This window comes from Amblyomma maculatum, chromosome 10, assembly GCF_055883805.1.
Source record: "Amblyomma maculatum isolate TAMU_Amacu chromosome 10, ASM5588380v1, whole genome shotgun sequence".
In the NCBI taxonomy this organism is placed as follows: domain Eukaryota; kingdom Metazoa; phylum Arthropoda; class Arachnida; order Ixodida; family Ixodidae; genus Amblyomma; species Amblyomma maculatum.
The window spans coordinates 8,024,822-8,045,755 of record NC_139353.1 but is presented as its reverse complement, the minus strand read 5'-3'; the positions used below and the strand labels follow the sequence as shown (position 1 = coordinate 8,045,755).

Genomic DNA, 20,934 nt, shown 5'->3' with positions numbered 1-20,934 from the left:
TCTACGTCATGTTCCGCCCTCAGCATAGATAATGAACTGGAACCCATGTTTAACTCAGGGACGGCATTACGGGAAAGAAAGCCCTGTTGCCATTTTTGACGATACACGCTCTATGTGCACCCTATGAAAATCTTATGTGCGATAAGTGGATGCTTGAAGTGTGTTTAAATTTATTTTCCCTTCTTGAAAAATTTCATGCGCAGTAGCCTTCAGGCCATAGTGCCTATATACATCTCAACGAAAGCACTCCCTTGCAGCAACTGGTCGAACCACAATTTGCAAATATCTTCGGACAGCAGTTAATATCTCACAGCACGATGTTAGTTATATCGATTACTGTATTTCGCATTGTTCCGAAATCGTTCGACAAGCGTTGTAAAAGATACAATGACTTTTACATACGTTCAGATTCGAGCCCACATGTCAGCTCTCTTGCATATTACTGTTTCAAATCGCAGTTTCGTTGCAGGAATTTTCGCAGTTCCGCCATTTTTACGATGTTTTTGGATCAAAGAACACGTTTCACATGCACAAATGTTCAATCACTTTAAAGATATTTCATTTCTTGATTATTACTTTTTCTAACAAGGTGTTATGTAATATCCTCAGAAGTAAACCGTGTCTCACATACTTGTACTCGACCGGCTTCGAGTAGTCAAGTCTACGCCGTGCTCCACCGCTGATATTGGCAATATATGTGGACATCGTACATCTTGATCGAGAGATGTCGCTCAAATCTGCTGACACCCAAGCCAGCACAATTCCTGCCTTGCTTTCAATCAACTGCACAGAAATGATATTCAGGGTGGTTGTACTTTTTTTGCATGTAAAAATTCGGCAGCGCTTATATTGATATTTTAGTATAATAGTCTGTAGTTGGGTTTGCTGCTGAATAATCAATATATGGCAAACAGTACTGTGCTCTGAATTTTAGGAGATGGCGGTTGCGGCAATTTAGAACTTTGCTTTTATGAAAGCAGCTTTCTATTTTATTGCAATATGGTGCGTGCAGCCAGCGGATCAGATCGTTTATGATCTGGTGGCTATGTGAATTTAAGTTCATTTTAGGCTCCAGTTGCATCACACAAACTAAAAATGTTAACTGATGAAGGCCCCAAGTCGTATACTGAAGTTAAGCTCTTCGCCAGATACGAGAAACTAAAAAACAAGAACCTGCAGCATAAAACAAAAAAAAACCTAGCGAAGAAGAAATAATACACGTTTATAAAAATTAAAAGGTTATTAATTCGATCAAAATACCTCAGAGACGAAGTAGCATACACATGACACGTTGAATATAATAAGCGCTTACCAGTCATATTAGTAAACCCAAAAACTTCATACTACGAAACAAAAGTACTGAAAAGGGGAACGCCAAGTCAAATATTATTTTGGTTACAAAATTTTAGGGGCAACAGGTTTTATTAATACTGATGAAATGCGCTAGCATTTCCCTTTTATTCGCCAATCTATGGCGGTTCTATATTAAATATGATTTCAATCCAGATATGATTCCATTGTCTTTCAGTCGCCAATCTGTCCTTTTGTAGATCTATTCTAATTTCCCTTCGATCGCAATTGTGGTTTACCGTTGATCTGATTCGCTCATAATCGCGTTTTTATTTATTTCTGCTCAGTCGTTTTTAGTCAGTATCATTTTTATCCGCCATTCTTAGCTCAGCCTTTCGTGGCTCTCCCCTAAAAGTTAACAGAAGAATTATCTCAGCCCTCTCCACCTGCCAGTAGTGGAAGGTAGTAAATGCTCAGCACAGTTTACTTAAAGGAGCCTTTCAGACCTGCCATAGAAAAATAACGTTTTACTCGCATTGACAGCCGCGTATTAAAAACAACGGTAATAGTTAGTAAATTATATAGTGAAATGGCACAAACATCAACAATTGGTTGAGTTTGAAAACGGGAATTATAAAGAATGATTACTGCAAATCGTCAATTTTCCTTTTATTTCTGTTTTACCGGTGAACATCATATTGGCCACATACATTTGAATACAAAATTTCAATTTTTAACCACTTAGATTTATTATATTGTATTATGAGGCTATCAAAAGGAATAAAAAATAAAATGCTTCTGGCCGAGACACTTCGATGCGAAAGTACATAAGCACAATACGCTAAATTTGTTTGACACAGAATTTAACTTAATTATTGAGCGAAGATCTGCTCACAAAAGGAGAAAGCGCCGGCCGTGATAGCAGCATGTGACCTCCACAATCAAGGGATTAATTGAAAAGTGACATTGTACTATCCGAATATTGTACCTAAAACACGAAAAACTTCCGCGGAAGTTGTGGAAACCCCTTTTTGAGATGCGGTATTTTTTCACAACTATGGTACCGTCTTGCGCAGAAAACACTGCGATATTATTTAGTGCTACTGTCTGTTAAAAACGAGTTCAATGAAAGAACAATGAACATCCACCATGGCAGTGTTTTGAAGGAGCATCCCCGTAGAGATTCCTGCAGTTGTAGGAACTTACTTTTAAAGCAGTTGTCAAGGTCGACGATGGTTCATTTGGTATATTACTCCTTTTCTGGCGATTTTTTGGACGAAGGTGTTCAACAGGGTCAGGACCTGAGGTTGCAGTAGAGAGCAAACGAAGTTTCATATATAGGCTCTTTTAGATATTGTAACACTACTGATGATTTAGGGGCTTCTCTGCCACGTCTTTTTCGGAGTTCCTAAAAACGCCTGTAATGCCACGCCGCCGTGCCAGTCTGCCAAATTGGAAGCATTTGGACACCCTAAAAAAAAACATAATGTAAGCTGAGCAAATTGATTGCCAGGAGCATACCTGCTTCGTCTACGCAAAATCTAAACTTTTCTCTGTGAAATGCACACTGAGCAATGGCGCACACCAGCCGGGAAGTCCCCTATATTTGACCATGTCAGTGCACATGTGATTTCCCACAATCGCGAAGCACATTGCTGTTGCTCGACACTGTTGCAATGTCACATCAACAGACATGGCGTTTTATGTCAAACCTTATCTTCCTTTTCTGCCTGTATTCTATGATGAGACATATAAACAATTACAATTAACTTTATCTTGGAGGGATCACAACATTAGCACGGCTCTACTTTTTGAACGCCGGACAAAACTATGGCAGGCAGGCTTGAGCAGCTGCCTCACCATAACCTAAAACGACAACACAAAAGGATTGCCATGAATTTGCCTCTTCCCTTAAGGAGAAAAGGCTAAAAGATACAATTGTGTCGTTTTGTACGCTGCTTGTCTAATATGGTTGTGCTGACTTGAACAAACAACTTTTGTTTGCACTTTTGTCATACTTGAAAAAGCGCAGAATAAGACATACGCGAAACTGCAGCAGCTTCGGTGCTCACAAGTAACTACCCGATATCGGCGTGTAGAAGGAGCACACTGCTCATAGCCAATAGTGGGCAGGGAATTCAGGAAAGCGTGCCAGCCACTAAGTCAATGCTGCCATTTGGCGAAAACTAGTCTAAAAACCTGTACAGCAGCGCAAAGCACGGCGTGCAACTTGAACTTCATCTTACGAAGCAATGTTCTTCTAGACGTGGTGAAAAATTATGTATACAGCTACGGATATCGATGTGTATTGCGGAACATCATAAAGATTCTTCAGGCAAAACTCATTTTCTCGGGTGCTGAGCGCAATGGTGCATAGCGTACATTTGTCGACAGACGCCGTAAAATGAAGAACTTGCATGGCGCGCTAGCATTTTGGGACACGGAAGCCCACAGCAAAAACTGCGAGTGCTAAGTTGTAGGAAGATACATGTAGGCTATCTTCATAGGGACAGCATAAGCAGACATGCGAGGTAGTGGGTCGCATGAACAGAAAACCATGTTGCGACTGCGCAATCAAGCGAAATCCAAGAAAGAAAAGACCAAGCAATACGAGAATATTCCCTTACAGTAAGGCGCAAATGCGGCCCAAAGTACATGGAGCACGCTTTGATGGTAAATATATGTATATGCTTGTAGTAGACATTTCAACACGTTCTTATGAAAGAAGAATGCTTCTTCCTGTCGTATATGAAAAGTGTGATTACGATCAGAAAAGAACAGTGTGCTCTGTTTGATTATGCTCGTAACTCTACAAGTAACATGGTCGTCCTTTAAGCTAAATAGACGTGTAGGATGGCAACGTGCGTATTGATTAATTTGAGCTCGAAAAGCTGTCTTGATTTAGAAATGCCGCTTTTGTTAACAAATCAGTAAGTTATTACTATAATATTGCAACGAAAATTTGTAATCTTTGTTGCTGCTAACAGCCACCGCCACATGCTCTTATCATCGTGCTTGTAGAGCGCAAATATCTGCGTTGGCCGAAGGCGCTCGTGCACTTGCTTCTTCAAGGTTCTAGAAGATTGCTTAAGACTTTAGTTTGTGATCTCGAACTTTCTTTGCTGTTAACACACGTAGCGCGGCTCAGATCAGCGCTGATTCTGTATTCGACAATCACCGATCTGTGAGGGCTTTTCGCTGCCGCCGAGTTGCCGATCATTTAAGGCTAAATGCAGCCCGATAAAGACTACGTTTCGAATCTATCTCCATCATAGTATCTATTTGCTTCGGTCTGGTCACAATTACGTGATAAGTCCTGCTGGTAACACATAATTATAACTTTATTTCACCACCACAAAGTACATGGTGGCAGGATGCCAATAGTAAAAGCTGCCTCTTGGGCAGCTTGACAAGGCCACAGGCACCCAGCCGTTTACTTTGGCAGCAAAAGTAGCACATCATATATAGAAAAACGACAATACATGTATCACAGAAACCTACATACGCACATGACAAGTATTCGTCACAAAAACAAAAAAAAACCACATAGATAATTATTCGCATGCAAAAAAAAATCACCATGTAAAATTTTTACTTTCATAATGGAGTGTCGTTCAGTAGGAAATATTCAAGCAGTTTTTTGTATGAGGTATATTCTAGAGGGATATTATTGAAATAAAGGGAATTCAGGAGACGTGGCAGCGTATTTTCCTGTGTTTGACAGCCATATGTTGTTCTGTATGTTCTGTACTTATCGATATTTCTCGTTTCGTAGACTTTGTAGCGGAGTTCAGTGTTAGCCAGTTTATGAAAAAAAAAAAAAAGACGTGTTATTAGTAATCTCGCGTTTTAAAGCGCGGCATAAATGAAAGTTATACTGTTTAGTAATCGGAAGTATTTTGTAGGCTGAGATGGATAGAGGTCATTTTGGCTATATTTTTTTTTGCTCAAAAAAATTACGTAAGCAATGGAGGTCGAGCCCACTATGAAATATATTTTTAAGGACAAAGAAGAAGCGGGCAGTGGCGCAGGCAGGAGTGCTCGCGCTAGGCCCGCCGGCATATATTAAATTTCCCTTATATTCATCGATCATCTTCTGTCCTGTTTTCTTTCTTCCTCGGCTTGCCACTCCGTAACATTTTGGTTGGAGGTGCGGGGTATGCTCATTTCACCTCATCCCGGCTCGGAGCTTCGGCGTCCTTTGTCTGCTTACGCCATCAGCAGCGGGTTTCTGGGAGTCATCGTCTGGTTCTTCCCAAGCCTGCCAGACCTGACGCGACCTCGCAGTTTTCCCTCCCCATCCCTCGCCCCGACCACAGGACACGACGAAAGGGAAATGCAGCCAAGCGACTCCACTGACCCGAGATGCCACCAAGCACGACCACAAGACGTATATACGACGAGAGACCCTATTGACCATATGACCCCACCGACCCGTGATGCCGACCAAAGACCCCAACGATGCAAGACGCCGCCACACATGAAGACATCCTCCCTGCTCATGCCATGCGATGCGTGTCTGGGCTTCGGCCATCGGATTTTGACTACCTGTGGCCCGAAAGCGTCTGGGGCCAGGTTTCACTCAGGGATCATCGTGGCACAAGCTGCTGTCTTCTTCCCTGCCTCTTTTATCTTCGTCCATCCAGTCACGCCCATTGTCATGTCATATACCCATTGCCGTCGACAATCTTTCTCGTCCACGATCGGGACGATCACTCGGTGGTCCCGGGTAAGGTTACGGACGAAGTAGAACCGGGCCGTGGTGCGGGTAGGAGGGCTCATGCTAGGACCGCCGGCAATCAATTGGTTTCATCTTCACCAGTCACCTCCTGTCCTATTTCCTTTCTTCATTGGCTTGCCGCCTCGTAACAATATATTGAAAACATACCAGAGATGGGGTAGGGTTAAATTTTGATTGATCCACAGTTTTAGGATGTTTAGATCTTACGAACTTTAATTCTTAGTCGACCGGAAGTATTAACAAAAAATGGCTGCAGTTGAAGCTAATGGCCTGTTATATACATGTTCTCAATGACGAGTACAAGCAAATAATATTTTGGTGCAGGCCCCAAGCAGAGAAAGTTGAACTAAAATGGGCTTTTACAGGAACATAAAGTTTCGCCACATTGTACATGGTTGTGGGTACGTCGAAATATTCACTCATGCGTCATTATGTGGCGCATAATAGGAAAGGCAGATCTAAGTCAATTTAATCCATCATTTCGCCCTTATCATACAAATTCTTTTATTCATCTTCTAGGTCTGTGCATGTTTCTTAATTCATGTTTTGTTTTTATATAATTTAGCGACGCTGATAAAAATGCAGAAAGGCTAGGAGCCCAGCACGGCCGGTGCGCATGAAATCACCACTCTTGGTCATTTGATACGCTATTCATTAGGACGCTGATCTCGGTTGAATGATTCGTAGTTCGTTTACGGTAACGAAATGAAAGATTAGCCCTTCTACAGTGAATTTCTGTCACGCCAGCGAAATAGGCCCTAATAGTTGCTGTCATAAGCCCCCCTCTATTTCTAAATAAGCGATCAGCTGAATAAAATTCTGTAGGATGAGGGTTACTCAAAGGTAGTTGGACACGGAAAGCAGCGACGAACACAGCCCGCAGATAATTAGGTCGAACACGCGTAACAATAGCAATGTCACTGACAGGAATGTTTCAAATGTACTTCCTTCTCTTTCAGGGCCCATTTGGTGGAGTCGTCGAGTAAGAACATCAGTCGTGGAGCTCCGCAGCCATACTCTCGCGACACCCGTGATGCCTGAGGACGTTAGACGTCAGGCCATGGAAGCGGACCCGGCTGTCATCTGTGCCGGCTCCCTTCTTCAGTGCTACCCGGCTATCTTCTGCAGGGCCGATGAGCTTGACGCAGAAGATTGTCTCACCTCCAACAAACGGATGAGCTTCTACAAGTTAAACTATGACACAAAGCTTAACAACTTCATATCTTATCAAAACTTCTATTGGGCCATTTGGAAGTTCATATCTTATCTTACTGGTGTCGCTAACTTGTGGTGCCGAATCTAAGAGGAGGACATCCGAACTTGGACCGCCTTCATGATGAGTTTCTCAGAAGTGTTCGGCCAACTGGTTGACGGGAACTCCGTGCTGGACAGCGCATACGTGAGCGGTAGCAGCAGATGGGCGAAAGCTTTACAGGCTACATAGATGTTGTTCACTTATGCAAACGGGTGAATTCCAACATGTCGGAAGCAGAGAAGATAAAGCTGATCTTGAAAGGTATGAACTGTGACACCTTTTTTTTTTCAGATGCTGTTTGCCCTTGCACACCGTTTCCGAAGTCTTTACGCTCTGCCAGAGCTCCGAGGATCTGCGCAAGAAAAGGGCGCCGACTCATCAGCACGCAGCTCAAGTTCAATCACTTATCATACTGACGCCGAAAACCCACAGCCCCGCTATGCTGCAGCGCATCAAAGATTTTGTTCAGAAAAAGGTGGCGCGTCAGCTTCCCCTTCTGCCTGGCTCTCAAGAACAGCCACTTTATTTGGCCCCCACTCTCCGTCAAGCCATTCAAAACGACGATGCTGAGCTAGTCCAGTCCTACCACCCGCCATCCCCTGTCCCGTGTGTGTGTGTGTCTCCTTTTTCGTGTGTCTCGTTAAACTGCGCTGCTCGTATACTGATATGCAATACCAGCTAGCCCGTCTCATCGTTCTTGTGTCGGCGCTCCGCTGACTTACGTCGACATTACCACAAGCCCTATCGCCGGTCCCCCGACATACGCCAAGGTCCTCGCAAAACATTGATTGCCTACTTTCCCTGCGATGTCAGGGCATGTCAAATTGCCGGCATCATCGCATCTACGACCGGCTCCACGAGCGAGAAACACCTGGCGCACAAATTATAACCGTCTATTTTGCTGTATTTTCTGACTGCCTGGCCATATTGCCCGCTATTGCCGTCGCTGTTACTCAATACCAGCACCACCTGGCCAAGATTCTAGGTACCGGCCTTCATTACGTGAGGCACTAAATGTTGGATGGGGGTTTATTCAAAGAGACTGAGACCCAAAAGGCCGCGGCTACCGCAGCCCGTAAACAGTCAGGTCGAACACGTGCAGCGACAGCAATGTCACTGACAGGAATGTTCCAGATGTACGTCTTTCTCGACCCAATGTATTTAATCGCTTAAAGAAACCGAGCTGCGAACTAGGCAAAGCAAGTTAGTCCATACAAGCGATTAAAGCTAATAATCATCAAGATTGCGTGGTATGGTTCTTCCTCTTGTCGGGACCGTTCACTGTGGCTGAAATGAACACGAGAAAGAGTGTCTATAACTTGTAGTTGAAAGAGGTCAAGCAAAATATAGCTTAGAAAGGCTGCAGAGAAACTGCTTGGCTGCGGCTTCGTTAGCATATAGGCCAGTGTTAGTGCCCTGTACCTATAGGTCTGCGCGCGCCCGTAGCGTAGCCGAACTGACAAAACGTCCACTCTGTAGATTCCACGAAGTCGAGACTTTTCACAGCGCAAATCAGTGATAGAGACCTGCACACAAAGAAGCAAAGGAAAAGAAAAATGCTATGGTGTGTTGTCGCAGATGGCAAGCGTTCGTCTCCTAAATATATACATCTGTGTGTGTGTGTGTGTGTGTGTGTGTGTGTGTGTGTGTGTGTGTGTGTGTGTGTGTGTGTGTGTGTGTGTGTGTGTGTGTGTGTGTGTGTGTGTGTGTGTGTGTGTGTGTGTGTGTGTGTGTGTGTGTGTGTGTGTGTGTGTGTGTGTGTGTGTGTGTGTGTGTGTGTGTGTGTGTGTGTGTGTGTGTGAGTGTGTGTGTGTGTGTGTGTGTGTGTGTGTGTGTGTGTGTGTGTGTGTGTGTGTGTGTGTGTGTGTGTGTGTGTGTGTGTGTGTGTGTGTGTGTGTGTGTGTGTGTGTGTGTGTGTGTGTGTGTGTGTGTGTGTGTGTGTGTGTGTGTGTGTGTGTGTGTGTGTGTGTGTGTGTGTGTGTGTGTGTGTGTGTGTGTGTGTGTGTGTGTGTGTGTGTGTGTGTGTGTGTGTGTGTGTGTGTGTGTGTGTGTGTGTGTGTGTGTGTGTGTGTGTGTGTGTGTGTGTGTGTGTGTGTGTGTGTGTGTGTGTGTGTGTGTGTGTGTGTGTGTGTGTGTGTGTGTGTGCGTGTCGCGTAAACTCCCGTCTGGATAGCGCGGAGTCTGGACAGTGATCAATCATCTGGTACCTCTGTCCGAAAACTGCGTCCGTAAATTTGATTATTATGGTCCTCTTCAAGAATAGAGCTCGAGTAAAGTCCACAATGAATTTGAGGGCCAACTTATGGTTCTTCGATTATTTCCTCAATCTACTGCAGCCATACAAAAGCGGTTTGCGGCAAGTGAAACGTCGTTAATTCTATCTCCGCTAATAAGGAAGCCCGGACAACTTGGACGGCCGACATGAACCCGGCGAGAAAATTTTAATTTCGATGCAGTCATGTACTGCAATCACCTTAAATTCCAGCGGGTTGATAAGATTATCTGGCGGATACGTCACTTTCGGGGGGGGGGGGGGGGGGAGAACAGGTGTTTCGTAAACATTTATAGTTTATAAAAGGCCCTTAAAGTAGGAGGCTGATTAATTCGAACGCTTCATGGGCCACAGCAAATATTTCGGACAAGCTCCCAGAGCGGAGCCGTGTCTGACTAGCACAGCTGGAATTTGTTCAGCTGTATATGCTTCCGCTAGCCTAAATCACCAGGCGCGATAATATTCGCGCACCATTCGTGTGCGCGCAACGGCAGGAAAGAAGGGAGAGACGTCCGGAGGAGTGGGTCACTGCAAAGCAGTGCATCCGTTTGCCTTTTCCTGATTTTCCTAGGTTCGCCCCAAACCAGTGCGACAGCGGCCCCAGTCGCGCCTGGAGCAGCTACGTTAGTAGACGTTTGCGCTTTTCATTACGATCGTTGTGTGTCATTGGTCATTTAATTCTGTTATCAGGAGGCCTAAAGCTCTACCGACATGCGTTCACCTCACTTCCGCCCGTATGATAAGCCCATTCCTAAAGTACGCAGAGATAGCGCGCTCGTCGAATGCTGCTCGCTGTTCGCGCAGGGAAAACTGCTAATGCGATGAAAGCGTACATGAGTACAAGCTATGCGTTTTAGAGCTGTTAAGAAGAAAACTTGCTACGAATAGGGGTATATGCAGCGGTATGTGCTGGCGTATGCAATATTCAGAACAATTTCAGTGAAACGACTGACCTGTTCGCCAACATCACTAATTTAGTTTAAAAGCGACCAGTCGATTGAAGAGAAGAAACCGAAGAGGCCAACATTGTCCACACATGCATGCGTGAAACGGGGCTAATTTCCCAAGGACCTGTATTAGTAAAAAGTGGTGCAGTGACTGAAGTCGTAATTAGAGGTGGAGGATAAAATCCGTCACTACGAGTCAGTGATATGTCAGAGCTCGAGACTCGGACACTTTTAATATTAGCTAAACGAATGTCAAACACATATCCGAACTGTTTTAGTTAGACTGTGTTGCTGCAAATAGTTAAATGCTATAAAATCTAGTAACACATTGCGCTTGCTTGCTACATGATGATTGTAGTGAGAATATTTATTGGTGTTCCAGTTGATGTCTGGAGTATTAAGTTTTCCAAAATGAGTATTCTGTTCTTTAATGTGTGAAGTGATAACATGTTCGACAGATTGAAGTACATCATCATAGGCAGGAGAAGGCAGATTATAAGGAATATAGTAAGCTGCCAACAAAAGTGTTTCATTACTATTTAAAGCGAGCTCAAGCCAGACAGATTCATCGAGAGGTTTCAAGTCAGAATATCGAACACTGAACAGAACTGTTAATGATAATGGGCAGTCAGTTCCCTTCACTTTGTTTAATTCCTGTTTTGGAGCGGTCGGTTAGAAAAACAGAATAATTATTGGCAAAGAAATCACTGGAAGGATTATCACTTGAAAGCCAGGTTCCAGTTACAGCCGGATAACAAGAAGCCAAAACACTTGAAATAAAATTCTAGGGGCACTTTCTACCAATAAAGTGCGATGAGCCGAAATCATCTGTTGGGCGGGGATCCGAAGTCCTCCACAACTGCATCTCTATCTCTTTCTAATTCCCACCTGCCTCCTTTTTCTTACGACTCGGTTGATGGTGGTGGTAAGAACATTTATTGGCTATACAAGGGTCAGGAGGTATGTTTGGACCAGCCCATAAGGGACCGGTCCTTACAAGCACTAGGTGAAGGTCTCTAGTTTGGGACCCCAGTGGCGGTTGCCGCCGCCCGGGCGCGTCTGACTAAGGCTTGTTGGGCCTATAAGTCGTGGCAGCCGAGCAGGATCGCCTTCCAGTCCTCCCGGGTTGGGTTTGGGATGGGGAGAATAGGCGGGTTGGAGGGGCAAGTCCACACTATGTGATAGATGTCAGAATGCAGCGGTGCACAGTGTGGCCAGCTGCCACTAAAGGAGTGGTCAAAATGTTTTAGCGCTGCCGGGCACAGCAATGTATTGGTGAAAAGGCGGAGAAGGAGCCGCTCATCCGCCTTTTTGAGGCCTTTACATGGGCTGGGGTAAAGGCGATGACAATTTCTGTAGTACATCGTGATATCTTTGAAGGTGTAGACCGGATTAAAATCAGGTTCCTGATCGGGTGGGAAGGAGAAAACAGCCCGGTGAAAGAGCGCGCGGCCGGCTGCGTCTGCTGCCTCGTCTTCTGCCAAGCCCTGATGAGCAGGGGCCCATATAAGGTAACGGTGTGCGGGGTCTGTATCCCGTATGCAATTTAAGTAGGTTTTATAGGCTAGGAAGGGAGTCCAGCCTTGTTTGACGTTCCGCAAGGCTCCTCGCGAGTCGGTAATTATGTATTTTGAATCTGAGTGCGAGGCCGCGAGAGCAATCGCCACCTCTTCTGCGTGTGTTGCACTGTAGGCTCTGAAGGTGAGACCGTTAACCGTTTTGCTGTTGTGAACTACAGCGGCCGTATACCATCCCCTGTGGTGAGGGCCGGAGGCGTCCACGTAGTAGGCACCTGTTTTGTTGCCATAACGCAGGCTAGGGCTTCCGCTCGTGCCATGGGCGCCGACCATTATTATCTTCGTGTGATATATTGGCTGGTGTCAGCGGGAAATTGTCCGCGGGCCTTTGCTTTCGTGTAAACCAATTTGAAAGGCCGCTGATTCCTGCTGTACTGTGTCTGCTTTTGTATGCTGTGTGGTGCGGCGTTCGAGGAAGCGCCAAATTAAAGGCGCCGTACGGACGCCTGGATCTAGCGCCCAGCGGAGTCAGCTTCATAAAAGCGCGAATCGCCTGGTGACGTCGTCCCTAGGCGTGACGCGGTGACTAGGTGTGCCGTCATTATGACATCACTTCCGGGTATCAGACATTGCCGGATGTGACGTCATGACGCCGTCACATCCGGTCATATCGTGACGTCATGGTCGATGACGTCACCCTGTGATGTCGTCATAGTCACATTCATTTCAAGGCCCTGTATACTATATCACTGACGACGCCATCGTTTATTTCAAGGTTCGACATACTACACTATTGATGACGGCATCATTAATTTCAAGGTAGGAGATACTCTACCAGTGATGTCGTCATCATTCATTTCAAGGTGCGAAATACTACACCCTGATAACGTCATCAATTTTAAGGAACGACATAATACACCACTGACGACGTCATCAAACTAAAGTCATTAAAGGCTTTTGCCCCAAAAATCTTCAGTTCCCTTACTACGAAGACCTTGGACCTTTTGATGTCCAAATTAAGAGTCACTGAAGTTTATAGTCAGCTCGGAAAATGCAATAATAATAACAATAATAAATGTGCATTATTCCACCTATGAAGTGAGGTAGTGCGAGAAAAACCCTGAGACATCAGCTTGACGAGTTCCGTGCTCCCAGATTACAAAATAACCTGTTGCTTATATCTGATATTTCTCGTTTTTCTATGGGCACCCAGTTTTCATGTCAATTTTACTCCTCGTGCGATACGCTGCCTGGATGGATGCGTTCAGGACCAAAGGTTTAGCCTTTTTTATTATTATTATTTTCCTTCCAACTCAAGATGAATCATAATTGTTACTGGAGGGAGGTTGTAAGCAATTGTTTTTAGTATTCCCTAATCACCTGCATCCAATTACCTCCAGCAGGCTAACGTGCTGTTCGCCTGGTCTTAATTTTAGCCCGTGAAGTAACATTTAAATGTGACTTCTTTAATTTTTAGATGCTTCTTAAGAGCTTCAGCATTCTAACAGGTTTGAGTTTTAGTTTTGCCGCCAGCGAAAACAGTTGCTGTTACCAGAAACAAGTATCGAATTCACGGTTAAGATATTTTGACGGCTTGATAGTCAGGTCTAATCTCGTGCTTTAAAGATGTTTTCACTGGTCTCTTACCGCAGTTCTCCTCCGTGACGCAGCTACCATCGCCGTGACGCAGCTACCATCGTCGTGTTGGTAGAGATGGTCTTTGCAAGCGCACCTCTGAACGCCGGCCGTGCAGGTCCAGGACGCCACTCCTTTACATGTCTGTCCGGGAATGTATCCCGAGTTGGGACACCTGATGCGCTTCTCAGTTGACTTGCATGCTGTGCAGTGGCCGTGAAAACCGGAAAATTGTAGCGGGTATGCAACACTGACTGCCACCGCTACAAATGCTTATATGTCTCTAGAGGCAAAGAAATAACGACATTTGTTGCGCAGTCAGCCTATTCATAAAATGCGTCACTAACAGCCCGCAACATCGTCAATTATCCTATGAGTGTAAACAGGATGATCTTTAACATCACCTATGTAAGGCCGCTTTGGTTAGTGGCGGGTGTTTCCGACGGCCTCATCGTCTAAGAAGGATGGTCCGAAATGAAATTACTATGTTCTGTCCTGCGTGTGTAATCACTTGTTGCTATCGTTCCTGCTACACGTTCTCCGCCGAATTAACATGTACCTCGAAGGATCGATTTAAAGAAGAAAAACCTCAAGTTTAGTGGCTGCTTATCAACAATCCTCTCAGAACAAATGTCCTAAGTACTATAAATGTGATGGCTGTAAAATACTAGTTAAAGGAATTGTGACCTGCAGCGCAGGTAGGCATGCTGCATCCGTTTTTGTGCGCATTCGAAGCAGTAACTATAAATGAAATATTGAAATCTTGTTCTTTGATCTCCCAACTAAACTGATTATCTCTGAGACAAATCAAGATGGGACAATGAGAAGCGTGCAGACTGCTTTCCTACCATTCGCGGAAGGCGGGAAACAAAGAAAGAGATAATTACCTTCTGTCGTGGACCAAAATAATGCGAAAAGCAGAAATCTCAAGTTATATAAAATCTGCATATTCCTTCCGGGCTTTGAAGAGCGCTACCCTGGAAGCAGTTGCATGCAGTGCTTAATTGGAGGAAGTAGGCATACGGAGAACATGTTTGCGAAAGAATGCTATATCAGGGAGCGACGGAAACAGATCTATGTTGGCAAAGATTACGGCGCCCATTTGCAATCGCAATAAGAAGTCGCTCTTTTAAGAGAGGTAGACATGACCCTCCCCTCATCTTGTTTCCCTTCACAATTCATCTGTGGCCAAGGGCCGTGAGCATCGTTATCAAGAAAGAAAACCCGGCACTTGTGCTTGAGAAACAAATGAAGCTCTCCGCTCACATTAATGGCAGCGTTAGGATGCTGTCTTCCCTCACTAGGTAAATTTCAGTGCAATGCGCGATTTCTTGTTTCTCGCTTTGTGACACTTTACCCCATTTTCTAAACATCTAATGCCATTTCGAGGTCAAGGTCTGAAATACTTCTCTGCGCTTGCTATCACAGCGGTTTTGTTTCGAATTATGTACTCTGCATTGAAATCCTAACTACCATTTCGCTCCATTCAGAGGTACCAGGATGGAATGCTCATTTTTATTACACCTTCTATGTACTTCTTGCTTCTTCGGCATCACAACACATTTTTTTGCGTCTAAGAGTTCGAATAATATTTCAGCTACAATAATAATGAATTGTTTATTTATTGCACGTTTCTGCCTGCTATACTGTGGTAATATTTGTCAAAATATTTCAGTATGTTAAATATTTCCTTTTGTCCTATGGCCAGTGCAGTTTCAATTGCTACATGCTTTACTCGCTGGTAGCATTTGGCCAATTCTTTTTTTTGAATATTTTTGTCGCTTAATTGTTCGAGCTTCTCGCTGGGACAAGCGAAATGAAGGACAAGCGAAAGCCGAAGGGCTCAATAAAAAGAATGGTACAGGTATTTTTCTTAAGCATTGCCTCCGTCTGCCCGGTACGCTGAGCGCCCGAGCGCAAATGGTGTGTGTCCCTGCGCCACCAAACAAGTTTCGTCACTACTACAATTTCCAATCGTTTCTGCCGAATAAGCTCTCCTCTTCAAATGTTCACATCATTGAAGGAGCAGACTAGCAGGCAGGAAACAAAGACCACTTGACGCTACCTCAAGGCAAACGTGTTGGTTCAGTCAGGAAGGCGATAGAAGGCGCGTTGATGTGTGTAAAAGTGAGTGCCTGTTGTGTGTGTTGCCATTTTGGTATCTGGTGACGGAACACTTTTATGTCCTTGCGCCCCTTTATGCATAAACACCTATTTGTGGAACACCTTCGCCCGTGTGTTTTCTCATGCTCCGGAATAATGTCTCACAATTGTGCTCCCAAAAACAGTGCAATTATTATTGATACGTTTTCAGAGATTTTGTTTAGTACTTTGTGATAATTAAGGAAGTAATTAGTGATCAGCGTCCGCCTTAGCGCAGCAATATAGCTACAGTGGAAAGCAGTCCGCCTTTTTTAGTCTTTGTATGGGAGCAAAATCTATTTCATACCATGGTTTGAACACTTTTTCCCTTCTTGTACACCACAGTATGTCCACGAACTCAGCTAACCGTTTAGACCGAATTCATAAAGATCTTATATGTCGCGCGATAACTTACTGCCCGTTCGCGAATTCCATATAATATATAGAACAATATTTCAATAGAATACATACAATCGTAGCTGCGCGTTTTTACAGAACTCTTGTAAAAACTTGCTTTTGAGTACTCTGTAGGAAAGGTTAGTCTAGCAACACCGAACATATCGGCAATCGAAAAAACAATCTCCTCCTCTAACCCTCAAGTGAGCGCACGCTGGTACGCAAACAACGAAAAAAATATTAGAGAAGGGAACAAGTTACGATTGCGCCTCGCCCAAGTCATTGAGGAGCGTCATTTTAGTGTGCGCACCGAGAAAGCCATGACGATGTCAACGGGAAAGAGGCGCGCAAAGAGGTGTCACCCTAATCGGTCGCGAGCAGTCAGCAAGAGAACTTTTGAAACATTATTGGCAAGAAATATTGGCTCCGCGCAGAGCTTTTAAATTCGACTCAAATACTCGCAAAGACAACCTCTGTGGAATTCTTGCTTTAAAATATTACCCCAATTATGTTTAAGGGTGCCTTTGGGCCTCCACAAATTGCGAAGTTCGATGCTGCGTTTATGAGTATGTGTGATATCATAAGGCGAAGTAAACTGATGACGAACCGCTCTGCCTTTTTGCGGGTGAACGAAGGCTTACTAGGTGTACAAGTTAAAGACGTGTCGCCTAGTTTACACACAGTTCAAGTAAATGCAGTTCTTGAAAGAGCTGACGTTAATTTAAATGTGCATAAATATATACTTACCTGCAAAAGCACGCAATCTCAACAACTACAGGATTTCATGCATGCGAAAACATCACCAGTTCTAACAAATATACAGGCGATTGGCCAGTTGTGTCACGCAAGTTGCGGCTGCTACTTATAGGTTTGACTGCGCTGGCCTTCACTTCGCGATAACTTCTGTGATCAGTGTGGAGCCGGAACACACAGCTGCGGCACTAAGCAGCGACTGACAACTGCTTAGGTAGCCCCAATGACAAAACAGCTTTCGCAAAGTGCGTAAAGGGCATCCAGTCAGGTCTAACGAGGCTGGCATTACACGCAAAACGCTGTACTTTCAAAACAATAACCTAACGCCGCTGATGAAAACGGGAAGGCAAAGGTACCATAATCCAAAAAGCAAAATTAAGTGGCGACATAAGTAATGTCGCTTGTATAGTTGGGCACGAAACTAGAATTGAAATAAAAACCACTAAAATCCCCAATCTCGACATTTTATTTATTTTTTTTTTCTGCTAACAGGCGATGCGTATTAGTTTTGCTCTTAAAGGCCACACTCAGATATGCCTTATCAAAATGAGTAAAATAGAGTGAAGAAGGATCGGCAGGATTGACGTTCGTATAATACACAGTGGAATGTGCAACGCATAAACAGATTTGCAAGTTTGGAAGAACGGGCTAGTTGGTAAATCATCTTGGAAAGCAAAATAGCGCACTTCAAAACACAGACACAGGAAGGGAACGACAACAGAGCGCTGACTTCAACTGGTTTTTTTATTAGAGAGTGGCACAATATATATGTACAAAAAGTGGGCGCGAAAAAATTGATAACTGCTGAGTTTGCACGTGGCGTAAAACACGGAACGCAAAGTTAAAAGGCGCACGATAACAATATAGGTCAAAGCAAGGCAGAACGGCAGGGCTATGAAAAATGAAGAAGAAGCGAAAAAGGGGGAGGCTAATAGGTAAAAACACTTAAAGATGGCACGATCCGAAGATACGTAAACTAAATTCGAAAAAAATTCAGAAGGGGCATAAGAGCGATAAGAGTCAAAGGGGGCATTAAGAGCGGTAAAAAACACAAAAGGGGCATTAAGAGCGATAAAAGAACTCTTAATTGTCATTTTGTTCTTTTATCGCTCTTAATGCCCCCTTTGGCTTTTATCGCTCTTATGCCCCTTTTGAATTTTTTTTCGAATTTAGTTTACGTATCTTCGGATCATGCCATCTTTAAGTGTTTTTACCTATTAGCCTCCCCCTTTTTCGCTTCTTCTTCATTTTTCATAGCCCTGCCGTTCTGCCTTGCTTTGACCTATATTGTTATCGTGCGCCTTTTAACTTTGAGTTCCGTGTTTTACGCCACGTGCAAACTCAGCAGTTGTTATCAATTCTTTCGCGCCCACTTTTCGTACATATATATTGTGTCACTCTCTAATAAAAAACCAGTTGAAGTCAGCGCTGTGTTGTCGTTCCCTTCCTGTGTCTGTGTTTTGAAGTACGCTATTTTGCTTTCCAAGCATAAACAGACGCATGACAAAAAAAGAAAGAACACACAGACGAGCGTTGACTCGCAGCTGATTTTTTTATTCGAAAGAACAAACATTTTTATAGCACTTTCGTCAAGTCATATAAAACATGCGAGAGCACTAGCGCAAATGACATTGCAAAGCGTACAAGAATATTACCATTACTAGAAGAAATTATATCGAAAATGAAACTCTCCAGCCCCATTTCACCCCTTCCCATAGCCTCCAGAACTTAGACAAGAGTACGTGTTACCAATGGACGAGGCCAAGCATTGTTGACTGGCGTAACAGATGGCTCGCTTTCACAGCGCGATTGCCTTTTCCGGCGAAGTAAGCCTCCATCAATTCTCGTTGTTTTATCTCGATGCCGAAATCGAAGTTTTGTGTTGGTGACTTAAGGGCGGCAATTCCTACTTCTTTTTCATATCAAGGATCCGCCTTCAAAAAAAACGGATCCGTCAGCCATGGTCTTGCCCGACGAAGGAAAAATCGAGCCTCTCTTAAAAACAGCAGTCTATTCCGGATAAACGAAAAAGGATTAAAAAGAAAGGCGACACCATTGGGCGCCACAGCGCAGCAAACATGCGGTCGATGCGGGCGACAATGTACCACCAAAAATAAAACAGAACGAGGGTCAGGACTTTAACGCGGCAACACAAAACACACAGCGGCGCGAATACGGCAAACAATGGGGCCAAAGCGCTAATGGCGGTACAACAAACGTTGCTGCTCGCGTAGCAGTAACTCATGCAAAAACGCCTAAGCCATTCCTGCAGACACTGCTTTCGTCTTCGTCTGGCTGGTCTTCGTTCAGCTCTCCGTGTGCATCCCGCTGGCTCGTGACGCTGGTCGGCCGCGCAACTCCTCTCGCTGACCTCCCGCCAGGCCAAAGCCACGAGCCATGCTTACGACGCGCTTATCTACCCTCGTTACAGCGCCAATAACATGCCCCCCCCCCCCCCCCCCCCTGATTGGCAGCTCATTCATGCGCGTTCGCGATGCCCGAGCAAACACCAATACAAATATGAAAAGGCGCGTGTGGTTTGAATCATGAAAAGAGGCTGCAGGGCCCCGCACATTTTTTCAGCAATCGTGTCAGTTATCTTTCCAATAAAAGCAGATAGACAGAGGATTCAGACGTGCTTGTAGACGAATATTTATGCACCTTACGGTTTGTCCTATATATGTATAACTTATTTTTGACAATGGTATACGTAAACTACGGCACACGCACATTTCACAATCATTGGCCTTTGAGACACCTGGCCACAAAATGGGCTAAATTTTAGTGACATCTCATAACGGTTTCGGATCTAATGGCAGAGCCCGCTCAACTTATACGGCACTGAAAGAAACGATGGCAGCCTCGAAACGACCCACTACGTTTTTGAAATTGCGGGATTTCTGTGCACATATACACCCTGCCGAATTCCTAAAGCCTTATTCTGTTTAGGATTCACAAGCCGCTCCCTTGCCCGTTACAAATGATTTTTGCATGTTGCCGGTATGGCAGATACTTAAAGGTTACATTTGTTGGCCGCCAGAAAACGTGTGACAGCCCACTCTACGCTGTTATGATGACACGTGTTATCTAGGCCTGAGTGGATTCTCTCACATGCGATTCTATTTATTGCACTATTAGAGAGCCCATATTAATAGTTTAACACAAGATTGTGGGATTTTGAGGAATACAACCAACATATATGTGGTCATTTCTAAACAGAGAAACTTAAAAATCGGGGACCATTCTACCAAGGCACTTATACAGTGGAAGACTATCGGGGTTATTTTTTAAATAACCCATCAAAGCGGGCTAGACGCGGAAGCCACCTTCTGGCCCCAGCGTACGAGCCCTAATATACAAAGCTGTGACCCCTAACCCGCGGTACGAGAACTCACCACTGCGGTTGGTTCGGGCCATATGGGATAACCACGAGTTGCGCACTCCAACAGGCTTTATTCTGCCTGCGTACACGGTAAAACAGCCCTCAAGAAAATTCCGCAGCGAGCGAGCGTCCCTCTCGCTTGCAGGAGTGAGATAAAACCCACCAAAAGGGCGAAGCACAGGTAAAAAGGAGAGAGGAAAGTTGTTTAACGCGCTTGGATGGGGGTCCCAGGAATGGAGGTTTGATTCCGGGTGAAGGCAGGATTTTTGTTTTTCTCATGAAGTGATCAGGATTAATAAAAAGTGGAATTCCGCGGAACCTCGCGTAGTGGCACACTTCTCGCGGACGCACAGATGGACACGCTGGCGAGTCATGAGCCGCAAAAGGTTTTTGCCTTAATATGGAGCCGAGCGGTGCCATTAGCACGGCGATTCTTATCGGCAATGGTCGGACAATGGAACCGGCTGAGAATCCTATGGCTCTTTTTCGCGCAGTGAGTCCGCTATTGCTGCCTCCAGGCAGTGCCGAGGCGTATACTACCGGTGCCTGCGTGTCCCTCTGGTAGGATCAAATGGCGACCGAGCGTTTCTCCGATTCCTTAACC

General features: G+C 44.7%; 2 long non-coding RNA genes and 1 pseudogene across 2 annotated transcripts; all 3 read right to left on the bottom strand.

The window, feature by feature from the left end:
• Positions 1 to 637: 637 nt before the first annotated feature.
• LOC146175514 (uncharacterized) lies at positions 638 to 13,706 on the bottom strand. The gene is made up of 3 exons (XR_014701144.1): positions 13,670 to 13,706; positions 2,497 to 2,591; positions 638 to 783 (listed from the first exon to the last, which is right to left on the bottom strand). It is a non-coding gene; the product is annotated as an uncharacterized LOC146175514 (long non-coding RNA).
• On the bottom strand, positions 11,522 to 12,355 carry LOC146175515 (uncharacterized; annotated as a pseudogene).
• A 1-nt stretch (position 13,707) lies between the features above and the next one.
• LOC146175513 (uncharacterized) lies at positions 13,708 to 17,114 on the bottom strand. Its single transcript, XR_014701143.1, has 3 exons — positions 16,943 to 17,114; positions 14,545 to 14,634; positions 13,708 to 13,860 (listed from the first exon to the last, which is right to left on the bottom strand). It is a non-coding gene; the product is annotated as an uncharacterized LOC146175513 (long non-coding RNA).
• Positions 17,115 to 20,934: the final 3,820 nt, after the last annotated feature.